Source organism: Papio anubis, chromosome 12 (genome assembly GCF_008728515.1).
Source record: "Papio anubis isolate 15944 chromosome 12, Panubis1.0, whole genome shotgun sequence".
Classification (NCBI taxonomy): Eukaryota; Metazoa; Chordata; class Mammalia; order Primates; family Cercopithecidae; genus Papio; species Papio anubis.
This window is the reverse complement of record NC_044987.1, coordinates 105,801,554-105,816,712: the sequence shown is the minus strand read 5'-3', so window position 1 is coordinate 105,816,712 and position 15,159 is coordinate 105,801,554. Positions and strand designations below refer to the sequence as shown.

Below are 15,159 nucleotides of genomic sequence, written 5' to 3'. Positions count from 1 at the left end.
CCAGTTTAGAGGGAACTTTGTATGAACTTTGATTCTGTTTGAATCTTGAGCATGCTAAAAAATAACTCATGAATATAAGGCTTTTTTTTTTTTTTTTTTTTTAAATAGAGTCTTGCTGTATTGCTCAGGCTGGTCTTGAATTCCTGGTCTCAACTGATCTTCCTGCCTCAGCCTCCTGAGTAGCTGGGATTATAGGCACACACCACCCTACCTGGCTTATAAGGCATTTTGTTGATATAAATTCCCATCATAGGACAAACCACCATCTCTTAATGCTGAGTTTTACAACTCTCCTTCTCCAAGTACTTGGTGTTATGGTAAAGCAGTAGGAAAAAAAACACAATAATGCACCCTCTTTCTACCCTTTAATCCATTTTGGTTTTTAATCAGAGCTTTTTTCCTCTGCTTTGCCAGTGTACTTCTTGATCTCAGGTTGGGAGAGATGAACTATGCCAGTAATGTATAGTGGGCAGTGGCCTCCCCTTTCTCCCGAGGTGGTAGAGTAGGTTTGGTCCTTTTTTGTTTGTTTCATTTCTAGAAAACTTGAGTTTATGTGTTTTTCTGTCCTAGGCTTTACATGCTAACTGAATTAAGCAGACATCTCAATTGTGGCAGTAACCACATGGGGGCTTGCATAGTGTAACTCTGTTTTTTTTTTTTTGTTTTTTGTTTTTTTTTGAGACTGAATCTCACTCTGTCGCTCAGGCTGGAGTGCAGTGGCACAGTCTCCACTCACTGCAACCTCCGCCTCCTAGGTTCAGCAATTCTCCTGCCTCAGCCTCCCAAGTAGCTGGGATTACAGATGCCTGCAACAACGCCCAGTTAATTTTTGTATTCTTAGTAGAGACGGGGTTTCACCATGTTGGCCGTTCTGGTCTCAAACTCCTGACCTCAGGTGATTCGCCCACCTCGGCCTCCCAAAGTGCTGGGATTATAGGCATGAGCCATCGGACCCGGCCCAATTCTGTTTAACTAATATACAGAATATAATTTTATTTGAATTTTAAACTATAAAAACATTATACAAGAAATATATTTACTTATAGAAAAATTAGAAAATTCAGCTAAGTAAAGAAAAGAAAAGAAAAATTACTTATATTCCTCTACCTAGAGGTAACTACCATCAACTTTTTGGTCTGTGGCTCTTTTAGATTCTTTACATTTTTTTCCCAATACAAAAAATGGCTACTGTACTTGTTACTCCTCCCACTGTATCTGGGAATCGGATTATTTATGAACTAGATTATTGGTAAGCTTCTTTTGACTCATCATTAGGTGATGATCCTTAGAAATTTCAATTAAAGATCTTCTGGAGAAATAAACATTGTTAAAACAAAAATAGTTAATTTTTGTTAATTTTAAAAATAATCCATTGTTTCTTCACTGGGCTGTGTATCATAGACAGTGTTCACTGCCAGTCACCCTTCTTTTGTGCCATAATTTTTGATAACTGTATTGTGTTCTGTTGTATTGATATGCTATAATATGTAATATAGATATGCTATATAATATAGATACAGATATGGGTATAAAAGATTAGTATGCACCACAATTATATACTATATCTATATGCTATTATATGTGCTATATATGCTCTATAATTACATATTATAATGTATTTAGTGGCCCCTTATGGTTGCAATGTTGGTATTGTAAACAGTGCTGCCACATAGCAGCATCTTAAAGATCTTGTTCATTCTGACAAACTAAAAGGGAAAGACAATAGAGTAGTAAGTTAGCAAGGGCCAGCAAATGGCATAGAAAGTTACGACATTTAAAGAATTGTTTCAGATGTCCTTTTATCTTAAAGATCAATGACAATTTAAGTAAAACGAGGACTATTGTACATCTAATAGAATTTAATAAGATACTAAGTTTATATGTTTAGTAGTGTCCTAATCTTGTGATGGATTGAAGGTGTTTTCAAAATGCTAAATAGCAGATGGTATTAATTTTTTAATTAATTAATTGCAAAGTATGTGAGTAGGTCAGTAACAGCACAACTATAACTTTAGACATCAGAGAAGTTGTTTTTTCTCTCTTTGAGCTCTAGTCCAGACAGTGAAACTTTGTTAAATTATTTACATTTAAACTTTTGCTGGAGACCAGGAAATTTCTATGATGCGTTGGTAGAATAAAAAGCCATGTAAGTAAATAAATGAAATCACTGAAAAGTACATAAGAGGACATTTAAATCAGACTTTTATTAAAAGTTCTACTTATGAGAGGTAGCTTCTTGAAGGGAGGAAAGTATGCTTTCTTTGATTCCGTGAAGCTCACAGTCAGCTGTACCTGCTGCCCATCCGCTGCATCTGAAAGGGTAGCTTAGCTAAGAAGTTGAATAAAACAAACTTCAAATGATAAACAGAAAGTTATTTCACCAGTCTTTAGCACTTCCACCTATGGGTTCACAGAAGAAATAAAAGTCATAGAAACTAGCCTCAAGGTTTCTTCTTTTCTTGTTAAAAGTCTGTGGGAGAGAAGGTAAAAATAATAAAAAGTGTTTTTCTTTTAATTCAGTTATTCATGTACTTTCTATTTTAAATTTTTGAAGATGAGCCAACTGTAGGCTTATTATTTTAAATCACAGCTCTAACTTGACTTATACTGTTCCTAAAACTTGTGGATGTGTGGGTTTTTGTTTTTTTTTTTTAAGAAATTAAAGATGAGAGAAGTCATTACTGTGATTTTATATTCATCGTAGTCGTGGACTCATAGGGTCTTGGGTATTCATTTAGTTTGCAACTACATTGTAAAGATGCTGAAACTAAGGCTCAGAAATATCAACCACTTGTCCAGGTTGATTTAACTAGCAGAACCAGGACCAGAAAATAGATTTTCTGACTATTGGTCAATCCACCACTATTTTATGTAGCGTATAATCTCTGTAACTGAGAAAAATTGTGTTGGATTATATGAAACCCCTTTAAAAAGATTTAGTTGGAAGTGAATTTCACTGAGTGTTCGTTTTGAAAAGTCTATTAGTCATTAAGTTGTTTAACATCATTGTATTGGCAGTCTGGGGGTTTACCAAAAAGTAGAAAGAGGATCCAGCTGGATGTTGTATAACAAGAAGGAATTGTGTTGAGCTTCCATGGTTTTGACTTCTCAGGGATGAGAAAAAAAAATTAGTTGAGAATAGATGAGCGTTCTGCCTTTCTTTTCTCACATTTGTTGTTGATGCTACCATTATTTATTTCAGTCTTCAAGATGAATAAATTGTTTATTAAACTATCTTTTGGTAAGACTGTTTTGAAGTTCTTGACCAGGCCTGAGTCAGGCATGACAAGTAAATTGACTTGATTTCTCCTAGTTGTAAAGTACCTAGGAGTGTGCTGGGCCTCAGCATTAGTATGTTTAAACACGTGCCTTTAAGATATATTTAATCCTTAAAGAAGAGGTAATTATTCACCAGGAGACTCTGGCCCAAACTTTATTATAGTGTTACTGTGATAAGCATGATGGCTTAAAAGGAGAATAGCTTTCTAAATCTCATTTCTAAATCTCTTAGTGAGGTGAGACAGAGTGAATAAAATCCAGGGTCTCTGTTTTTGGAGAATTTACCCACTTCTTATATGAAGAATATTATTAAAATCATTTTTTTTTGTTTTTTTTTTTTTGAGACAGAGTCTTGCTCTGTCACCCAGGCTGGAGTACAGTGGTGTGATCTTGGCTCACTGCAACCTCTGCCTCCTGGGTTCAAGCAATTCTCCTGCCTCAGCCTCCCAAGTAGCTGAGATTACAGGTGCGCACCACCCCGCCCAGCTGATTTTTGTATTTTTAGTTGAGACAGGGTTTCGCCATGTTGGCCAGGCTGGTCTTGAACTCCTGACCTCAGGTGATCTGCCCGCCTCAGCCTCCCAAAGTGCTGGGATTACAGGTGTGACCCACCGCGCCCAGCCTAAAATCTTAAACTGGATGAATTAGGTTGAAATAAATCAAATAATCTACACTAGACCTTCCCTTATGTTTATCTATCCTGGTGGATATGAATGTGGACCACTGAAGATAAGTTAACTAGTGAAATTACCAGGTAGATCTCATTATACCTCTTTCACTTTTATTAAACCTGAATTATATACAGTATTTCAAAGGCACTTGTGTAGTAGACGCTATTGTCCTACTGGTGTGTTTGCATACTGTTTATAAGCTAAGGAGATCTTTAATGTAATCATGTCAGCTGAAGAATGAAAAGGGTCATAAATTTGGAAAGGAGAGCTTTATTTCTCATAAGTGGTTGCAGCCTGCAGGGTGGTCATCCTGACAGGCTGGGAAGTAAAGCCTCCCACCAGAAGTCGGAAACAGACACTTCCAGGGAGGGGCAAAGGGAACAGGAATTTATGCTGGGCAGAGTGGCCAAATACGTATGTTCAGTAAGCTCTAGGAGGCATCATGAATATTCAAGGAAGGAGAAAATGTGCAATTGAGCTTCAGACCTTTCCATGGCATGGAACCCATGTCCAAAGAATGGCAGCATTAGCATGATCTCAGGGTGGAGTTTTTGGTCTTCTGACATCAAAAGATGAAGCAGAGCACATGAAAACGTTTACTGTGCTTCCTCTGCAGACTGGCTAGAACCACTCTGTATGGTTTGGCTGTGTCCCCCCTACCTAAATCTCATCTTTAATTGTAGTTCCCATAATCCCCTTATGGGGTGGGAGGGACCTGGTGGGAGGTAATTGAATCATGGGGGCAGTTACCTCCATGCTGTTCTCCTGATAGTGAGTTGTCATGAGATCTGATGGTTTTATGAGGGGCTCTCCTCTGCCCTTGCTCTGTACTTCTTCTTGCTGCCACCATGTGAAAGAAGGATGTGTTTGCTTCCCCTTCTGCCATGGTTATAAGTTTCCTGAGGCCTCCCCAGCCATGCTGAACTGTGAGTCAATGAAATCTCTTTCCTTTATAAATTACCCAGTCTTGGGTATGTCTTTATCAGCAGCGTGAGAATGGACTATACACACTCCCTGGTTGGTGATCTCTTATCAGGAAGAAATGCTGCTGGTTAGTTGTTTCATTGAAACTGCAAAATGAGGGGGCAGCAGTCAGGCTGTTGGTTGCAGTCAGTGGTGGATCTTTTTTTTTTTAGAGACAGGGCCTCTGTCATCTAGGATGAAGTGCTGTGTGGTCTCGTCATAACTCACTGCTACCTCTTAACTCTTAGGCCCAAGGAATCCTCCTTCCTCGGCCTCTAGAATAGCTGGGACCATAGGCATATGCCAGCATGCTTAGCTAACCTTTTTTATTTTTTGTAGAGACAGGGTCTTGCTGTTGCCCAGGCTGGTCTTGAACTCCTGGTCTCAAGTGATCCTTCTGCGTTGGCCTCTCAGAGTGCTTGGGATTATAGATGTGAGCCACTGCACTCAGTTGAAGTTCAAGTTATTAATTAATTAATTGGCAGTCTCAGTTGCCCAGGCTGGAGTGCAATGACATGATCATAGTTCACTGCAACCTCAACCTCCTGGCTCAGGCAATCCTCTTGCCTTGGCCTCTCAAAGTGCTGGGATTACAGATGTAAGCCACAATGCCTAGCCTCAGGTTATTTAAAAAGTGGCTGATGGGAATGGGGAATAAAGAAAAATGTCATTCTCAGTGGTGAAGAGTGACTTGAGTACAATATGAAACTGATTCCCTGGCATGTTATATTTGGGAAATACCAGGTGGACCGTTTGAAATTAAAATGTTGGTTAAAGATAATGAAAAATAAAGTTGGATTCAGCATTATCAGATTAATACGGAATCCACTCTTTGGAGTATTTGTGTACGCACAGTGCATTATTGCTAAATGTGTCTGTTATAGGTAGTTCCTAGTTTATAAAGAAATATTGTATTGTGTCGTTGGGTTTATGTTGTGGTGATCAGATTATGATGTGATGAGTGACAAGTCATTTAACCTCTCTGAGATTGTCACTTCATCTGTTAAATTAGATGCTTTAATCAGGTCTTATTATCTACCACCCTCCTAGGGTTGTTTGGGCAACTACTGATTGTACCTCATAGAGTGTTGGGACCATTAAAACAGACATTGTAAAGTATCTGCTACTGTGTTTGGCACCTGTTAGGCACTTGATACATTTAGATTTAAATTTTAAAAGGCTGTTCTACCCATAGAAGCAGCCAAAACTTAGGTTTCTCTGTATTCTGTAGTGTAAATTGAGTGATATATTGATTAGTTTTACTTCCCAAATTCAAGGAATGATACACCAAGCAAAACAGCAATTTCTGTTCCTTTCCTTTTCTAGCCTTTGATAAAAAGCTAATCTTTAGTAACTTTTAAAAAGAGGTTTAGGGGGAATTCACATGGAGGTCAGAGTGGAAGCAGGTGTGAGAGGGCCCAGCAGAAGAAAACATCGCTGCCAAAGTGTTTGAGTCCATTGGCAAGTTTGGCCTGGCCTTAGCCATTGCAGGAGGTGTGGTAAACTCTGCCTTATATAATGTGGATGCTGGGCACAGAGCTGTCATCTTTGACCAATTCCATGGAGTACAGGACATTGTGGTAGGGGAAGGGACTCACTTTCTCATCCCATGGGTACGGAAACCAATTATCTTTGTCATTCTCGACCATGTAATGCGCCAGTCATCACTGGTAGCAAAGATTTACAGATTGTCAACATCACACTGCGCATCCTCTTCCGGCCTGTCGCTAGCCAGCTTCCTCACATCTTCACTAGCATCGGAGAGGACTATGACGAGCGTGTGCTGCTGCCCATCACTACCAATATCCTCAAGTCAGTGGTGGCACACTTTGATGCTGGAGAACTAATCACCCAGAGAGAGCTGGTCTCCAGGCAGGTGAGTGACCTTATGGAGCGAGCAGCCACCTTTGGGTTCATCCTGGACTATGTGTTCTTGACACATCTGACTTTGAGGAAGGAGTTCACAGAAGCCATGGAAGCCAAAAAGGTGGCTCAGCAGGAAGCAGAGAGGGCCAGATATGTGGTGGAAAAGTCTGAGCAGCAGAAAAAGGCGGCCATCATGTCTGCTGAGGGCGACTCCAAGGCAGCCGAGCTGATCACCAACTCACTGGCCACCACAGGGGACAGCCTGATTGAGCTGTGTGAGCTGGAAGCTGTGGAGGACATCGTGTACCAGCTCTCGCTCTCGGAACATCACCTACCTGCCAGCAGGGCAGTCCATGCCCCTCCAGCTGCCCCAGTGAGGGCCCACCTTGCCTGCATCTCCACGGGCCAACTGGGCCACAGCTCCGATGATTCTTAACACTGCCCTCCTTCTGCCCCCACCCTAGAAATCACTGTGAAATTTCATGATTGACTTAAAGTGAAGGAAATAAAGGTAAAATCACTTCAGAAATTCAAGTAAAATTCTCATTACATAAAATTAACCATTAGCCACTTTGCAGTGTACGATTCAGGGGGCTTTAGTACATTCACACTATTGTGCAACTTTCACCTCTATCTAGTTTCAAGGCATTTCTATCACCCCAAAAAGAAACACCATATCCACTAAGCACTCTCTATCCTGCCTTGCACTTTCCCTGGCAATCGCTAATCTGCTTTCTTTCTCTATGGACTTACCTATTTATTCTCGATGTTTCATGTAAATAGAATACGGTGATGACCTTTTGTGTCTGGCTTCTTTCATTTAGCATGATGTTTATATATAAGGTTCATCCACATTGTAGCATGTATCAGTACTTAATCCCTTTTTGTGGCTGAATAATATTCCATTATATAGATATACTACACTTTGTTTATTCAGCCATCATTTGTTGGACATTTGAGTTGTTTCTACCTTTTGGCTATTGGCAGTGGTGCTGTTAGGAACATTCATATACAAGTTTCTCTTTGAATACAGGTTTTCAGTTTAGGGGGCTATATACCTAGGAGTGGAATTGCCAGGTCATTTGGTAATTCTGTTGATCTTTTTGAGGAACTCCCAACCTGTTTCCCTCAGTGGCTGCACCATTTTACATTTCTACTAGCAATGTACAAGGGCTTTAATTTCCCCACATCCTCACCAACACTTAATTTACATTTTAAAAAATTACGGTCAACCTAGTGTGTCACTGTAGTTTTGATTTGCATTTCCCTAATAATGTCGAGCTTTTTTCTTATGCCTGTTGGCCATTTGTATATCCTCTTTGGATAAATGTCTATTCAAGTCCTTTGCCCAATTTTAAAATTGGGTCGTCTTTTTGTTACTGAGGTGTACAAATTCTTTATATATTCTGTATACTAAACCTTTATTATATAGATGATTTGCAAATGTTTTCTCTCATTCTATGTGTGGGTTGTTGCATTAGTCTGTTTTCACACTGCTGTAAAGAACTACCTGAAACTGGGTCGTTTATAAAGAAAGGAGGTTTAATTGACTCACAGTTCTGCATGGCTGGGGACGGCTCGGGAAACTTATAATCATGGTGGAAGGCGAAGGGGAAGCAAGGCATGTCTTACATGGCGGCAGGAGAGAGATCGAGGAGGGAACTGCCACATGCTTTTAAACCATCAGACCTCCTGATAACTCACTATCATGAGAACAGCATGAGGGAACTGCCCCATGATCCAGTCACCTACTACCAGGACTCTCCCCTAACATATGGGGATTACAATTGGAGATGAGTTTGGGTGGGGACACAGAGCCAAACCATATCAGTTGTCTTTTCATTCTCTTATAATATCTTTTGATGTACAAAAAAATTTTAGTTTTGACGAAGTCTGTTTTCCCTACTTTTTCTTTTGTTGCTGTAGTTTCATAGCTGACCTTAGTTAGCTTTTTCTCTGCCTTCTGTATCCCCTCTACTTTCTAGCACACCTTGTCTAATTGCTAACATTTATTGAGAATTTCTTATGTGCCAGGTCTCATGCTAAATACATTACATACATTGTTCCATTTAATTTGCAAGGAGTCCAGTATGGTGGGTGCTACTATTAACATTTAATTGAATCTTTTTTTTTTTTTTTTTGAGATGGAGCCTCACTCTGTCACCCAGGCTGGAGTGCAGTGGCACAATCTTGGCTTACTGCAAGCTCCGGGTTCACACCATTCTCCTGCCTCAGCCTCCCGAGTAGCTGGGACTACAGGCACCTACCACCATGCCTGGCTAATTTTTTTGCATTTTTAGCAGAGACAGGGTTTCACCGTGTTAGCCAGGATGGTCTCAATCTCCTGACCTCGTAATCTGCCCATCTCGGCCTCCCAAAGTGCTGGGATTACAGGCGTGAGCCACCATGCCCAGCCTAATCGAATCTTTACAATGACTCTATGGGACAGATAATATTGTATTCACTTTACAAATGAAGAAACCAAGACAATAGTGGTTAACTATTGCTATAAATTAACTAGCCACAGAAGTTAAATAGAGGTGGCAGAGTTGGGATTTGAATCTACACTTGAACCTTGCTGGTTTGATTTTAGTGTCCATGTTCTTCACCACTTCTCATATTGTATTTGCACTAAAATAGCAAAAGCCTTTCCATTGTGGTGACTTACCAGGCCCTGTGATTCAAATGTTACTCCCACATTTTGGGTATTCCCAAAGGAAGCCACAAAGTAGTTTGAATCAGTTAGATCACACTGAGGCATAAAGATTGATCACCTTTTAATTCTTATACATGCGTTTGCATTTTTAAAGAGGATGTGGCATTAACCAAAATGAATCATTATTTGCAAGGGGTTTTAGTTAACCAAATAAAGTGAAAAAATCAGGCAGAAGCCATTTTGGGGTTATGGTGCCACTAGAAAGAATTCCTTGCCTGGAAGTTGGCCCAGGGGAGCAACTGTCTTAAGCAAGTCTTGCTTTTCACAGTTTTGTTTGTTTGTTTGTTGGTTTGTTGGTTTGTTTGTTTTTCTGTTCTGGACCTATAGATGCTTTGAATTTTTGTTATTGTTGTTTGGGTTTGCCAGTTTTTTAAGTGGCAAGCAGAATAGTCTCCAGTGTCTGGTTGGGTCAAAATAAGGGGAGTAAAGAGTCAAAGAGAGGGCTGCTTAGTGGGGAACCTGAAAGGACTGAGTGGGAAAAAGGGGACTCTATATTGGGACAGGACATTTGTAAACTGGGCATTTTCTTTCTATAGCAATCTACTGTTCTTGAAGAAAGACGTGTGCTTCCTCATACCATGGGGTTTTGGAAAATGCCCACAATATCTGGGTGTATGCATAAACTAATATTTTTTCTGTAAAATTATTTTTATAATATGATGAGGAGAACAAGTTAGAGTGGTCTTATATTGCATCACTTTCACTGTTTGTCTTTAATAAAAATGGAGGAAGTTGCTGCTGTTTTATTAACTTGCACCCTGCATGCTTCTCTTCTTTGTTCTTTGTCAAATATGAGCTGGCGTGTGTTAAGACTACGTTAGCATTTGCTCTCAGGGACTTCTGTGGTTTCTAAATTCAGCACTGCTAAGCCCCTACACTGTTTGCCTGAATCAATTGAGACTGCTATTTTTAGCAACAAAAGGGGATTGAAATAGCAATTTTCTTTCCATGTAATAGATTCCCAAGAGGAATACTGATGCAAGCTCTCTATCATTTTCTATTCCTACACCCTCCTCCCAAAACCCTCAGAGGAAAGGCAGCTGTCATGGATTGCGGCAGTATTAATCTTTAATCAATCGAGTGTTTTCTGCATTCAGGTTTTCGGGGGGGAAAAGGGGGTCACAAGAAGGAAACTGCTTGGAATAACTAAGCTCTTAGGCATGGACTTTACAGTCAGAATTTTGTGGGTAGTGGCAGGGAATAGGCAGAAGAGCTAAAAATAGTGAGTTTGCTTCCAGTGTTGCTCTAGTCTATTTTTGATGTTTGATTTTGATAAGGTTGATTGGGTTCTTACTAAAAATATATGTTCCTAGCAAGTTGAGGACAAAAAGAGTAGAATATTTTTAACCTACACAAACTAAAGTATTTTTGTTGACTGTATAAAATCTGGAAGTGGAGCCCTGGTCAGTTGCCAGTATTTTATATAATCTGTAGCAAGCTAGACGCTTCTGGATGCCAAGTTGGTCTATTCTTTATAGTTGTCGGTTTCCATCTTCTCAAAGGCTTGTAAATTTGGGTTCTGGTGTTATATTTGTATATGAAGACATAAGCCTTTTTTTAAAAAATCTTCCTTTTTCTCCTTTCCTTCTTTTCTTCCTCTACCTTATAGTGCCACCCGTGACCGTCATCTGTACTGTCCCAACCCACATGGTTCTGGGTGATACCATATAGCTTTTTTCTGTGTATTGTTAAAAACTACCCTAACTTATCCACGTATTTCATAGCAAAATGGAATCTGAGGACACCAGTGTTAAATGAAGAAGCAAATCTTAGAGACAAGAATATGAACTGTCAGGCCAGGCGCGATGGCTCACGCCTGTAATCCCAGCACTTTGGGAGGCCGAGGCGAGCGGATCATGAGGTCAGGAGATCAAGACCATCCTGACTAACATGGTGAAACCCTGTCTCTACTAAAAATTCAAAAAATTAACCAGGCGTGGTGGCGGGCGCCTGTAGTCCCAGCTAGTCGGGAGGCTGAAGCGGGAGAATGGCGTGAACCTGGGAGGCGGAGCTTCCAGTGGGCAGAGATTGCCTGGGTAACACAGCCAGACTCTATCTCAAAAAAAAAAAAAAAATGAACTGTCACTACTTTGGTAATTTAACATGTTTTCGCATGTTTCACTGGCACATTATGAGTAAAGTAGTTCTCTCTAGCACTGAAAATCATCACTTTTCTCTTGTTTTTTTCTTCGACTTTTAAGTTCAGGGGTCCATGGGCAGGATGTGCAGGTTTGTTACATAGGTAAACGTGTGCCATGGAGGTTTGCTGCACAGGTCATCCTGTCACCTAGGTATTAAGCCCAGTGTCCATTAGCTATTCTTCCTGATACTCTCCCTCCCCCACCCTCTCCCCCTCCAACAGGCCCCAGTGTGTGGTGTTCCCCGAAAATCTCTGCTTTTCAAGGACAGCCTCAGAATTCTGTGAAAGTGCAAATCTACAGATTTATCATAACATTTATGTTAAATTTCTTGAAAATTTAATTTAAAATTTCAAGAAATGTGAATTTCTTGAAAATCTCACTTTTATATAATTGATTCTTGACATTGAGAGGAGGCTGAAGAGTGTAGGGGTTGTGTAATTATTTCTAAATAAGGTGGGGAAAAAGCAGTGGGTAGGGTCATAAAAGGTTAGTTTTCCTTTTATAATCTCCCTTCATTCATTCACTCATCCATTCATACAGTAAAACCTCATTAATCACCTGCTTTTTGCCAGGTTCTGTGCTAGCAGTTAGACTGTGATGACCCAGGCAGACTCTGCTCTTACGGAATCTTGTGTGATGAATGTCATGACGATGTTGTCCAAAGGACCACCAGGATGGCTAGATAGTAGGAAAGAGAGTTTTATTGGCAATATCAGTTTGCAAAGCAGAGAGTCTCCAGCATGAACCAAAAGCACTTTCTCCAAAGCAAAAAGAGAAAACTAGAGGTTTTATAAAAAGGAGAATGTTACCTATTGCTCTTTGAGAAAGTTCACTGGCTTTGGGTAAGGGTTTGGGGAAGTGGCAAGTCCTGATTGGTGAGCAACTGCTGTGGACAAAATTAGTTCTAGAGTTGCAGCAAGCATAGATAAAACTGCTGTCAGGTTACAACCAGCAGGTTCAGCAGTCAGGCTGGCAGAGAATTACATTCTTGGAGCAATGTTTTGTACCCTAAGGACTTTTCCCCCTGGATTCTTATCTCTGTTTCAGTCAGGTATGACAAGAATGACCCAACTGGCATGATCAGCTTTCACAAAGGGAGAGTGCAGAGTACTATGGGGTAGAGATTTCTGTATGAGGTTCTAAGTTAGTCTACAGGTCAAGGAAGGCTTAATGGTTTAATTGGGTGGTTTAATTGGAAAACCTCAAGAATGGGCGGGAAACACAGCTAGAAGTGTGTTTCAGTTCATTGTGCTGCTATAATAAAATACATAAAGAACAGAAATGTATTTTCTCACGGTTTTGTGTGCCAGGAAGTCCAAGATCAAGGTGCCTGCAGGTTCAGTTGTCTGGAGAGGGATACTGTGTGCTTCCAGGATGGCACCTTGTTGCTGCATCCTTGGAATGCTGTGTCCTCACAGGGCAAAAGGCAGAAAGGCGAGTTGGCTGAAGGAACAGTTCATGAAGATTCTTTCGTAAGGGGCTTAATTCCACTCATTAGGGAGGAGATCTCATGGCCTAATCACCTCTTAATGTCTCCACTTCTTACCACTGTCACATTGGCCCTTAAGTTTCAACACCTGACTCATGGAAGGGACACATTAAAACCATAGCAGAGGGTACGTTGGAGGTGTAGGGAACATTTGTGAAGAGAAAGCATGTTACCTTGGAGGAACTGGAAAAATTTCAGCACAACTGGGGAATACTTGAGTGGAAGGAGGAAAGTGGTAGGAGTAAGGTCAGCTCATGGAAGACCTTATAAAGAATGAGGGAAGTGGGAAGCCAGTGTCAGGTTTTAGGCAGGGAAGTGAAGTTCAGATTTGCACTTTGGAGTGATTGTTTTGGCTACAATATAGAGAATGAATTGGAGAGGAGTAAGAATGGGACCAGGTGAATGCTGGCTGTTAACAGTAGTTCTTATAGGAGATGAATGATGGTAGCTCTTGGTGGTAGCAATGGGAAGAAGTGAATGAATTTGTGTTTCAGTTTTTATATAGTTGGCAAAAGGGAAATGTAACTTCTTGGCAGGGAAAAAATGGTGTTTGAGAAAGATAATTTTTAACTGTGCATAGCATGAATTGAGTGAGGAGGGATGAAAGATTCCTCGCACAAGTCCTTGTGTTTGGGACGATAGCGTAGATTGGGGTAGTAGTTGTGAGAATTAACTGGATGATATCAGTGACATGCCTTGAGCAAATATTCTTATAATGATGTGAATATTATTTTGTTTTCATAATTTATTTTATTGACAGTTTACACTTGCTTTTCTGGGCCTATCATAGTTACTTTAATAAGACAGAAATTTATTTTTCACCCACTTTAAAGACTGGAACTTTTGTATATGTTTGATTCCTTACGATAAACAGTAAAAGAAGAAATGATTGGGATTTTAAAATGGCGTGGTAATTCAGTAGTGTTATCAGGGACCTTGATTCCTATGATTCTGTTCCATTATCTTAGCCCATGGCTTCAACCCTAAGATTACTTCATGGTTCAAGAGACTGCTGCAGCTACAGCCATCACTTCAGAACTGGCTAGATGAAGGGCAAAAGGGGCCTCTCTCTGCCAAGTCAGCTTCCATTAAGCAACCTTTTTCAAAGTCCTTCACAACCTTATTTCATGTTGTTCCCTGAAATTAATCATATGGCCACTGCTAGCTGGTAGGGAGGTTGGAATATAAGTCTTTATTCCAGGCCACAATATGCTGGGTTAAAAATCAGTATTCTCCTGCAAAGGAAGAAGGGTAGAATGGGTATTAAGGAAGGCAACCAGCAGGATCTGGTCCAGATGTGCAATTAACACATGAAGGATGGCATCCCCAGGATAGTTTTTGCATATTGTATCTTATCATTTCAGTGTTGCTGTGAATGCTTAGTTTTTTCATTTTAAGAAACCACAAAAAAACAAGCAGTACTTCTGATTTGGATGACTTAGAACTGGTCTTTGTTTTATTTGGTTTTCACTGAAAATTGGTATTATAAGGGTGGGAGTGTTTAGATCAGTGTTTCCCAAAGATCAACCAAGAGATGATCTTAGGTACCACATTGATTAATATTTTTCAATTTTGACATTCATATGTTTTTTATACTAATAGTCTATGTTAATTGAAACTGATGGTCCTTTAAAAGTAGTAATTAAACAGTAATTAAGTAATCAAGTTTTCTATTAAATTTTAAGAAAAAAAATCAGTTTTAAGAAAACTTAAGTGGCCTTGAGAAACACTGATTTAAGCAATACTACCCTGATTTTGGGAAATTGGAGTAGATGAGTTTGCTGGCTCAGTTTACACCATTTTTCTATTCATAGTAGCAAAGGACTTAAAAAAAAAATGCAGTACATGTACATGGTTAAAAAAATGCAAAGAGTTAAAATAATGATAAGAAGTAATCTCTTTCCCATCTTTCCCTAATCCCCCAGAAGCAACTATCAATAGACTTTTGATTTGAGATGTTATGCTTTGGTTTACCTTTCTAAAATTTATGATGATGAATTGACTCCCCAGATAATATAGTTTAATTTTAAAATA

General features: G+C 39.8%; 1 protein-coding gene and 1 pseudogene across 2 annotated transcripts in view; both read left to right on the top strand.

The window, feature by feature from the left end:
• The window catches only part of HSD17B12 (hydroxysteroid 17-beta dehydrogenase 12), a 169,099-nt gene that overhangs the window by 45,517 nt on the left and 108,423 nt on the right, over positions 1–15,159 (top strand). The gene's annotated exons all lie outside the window — the stretch shown is intronic.
• LOC103877526 lies at positions 5,429–7,985 on the top strand (annotated as a pseudogene).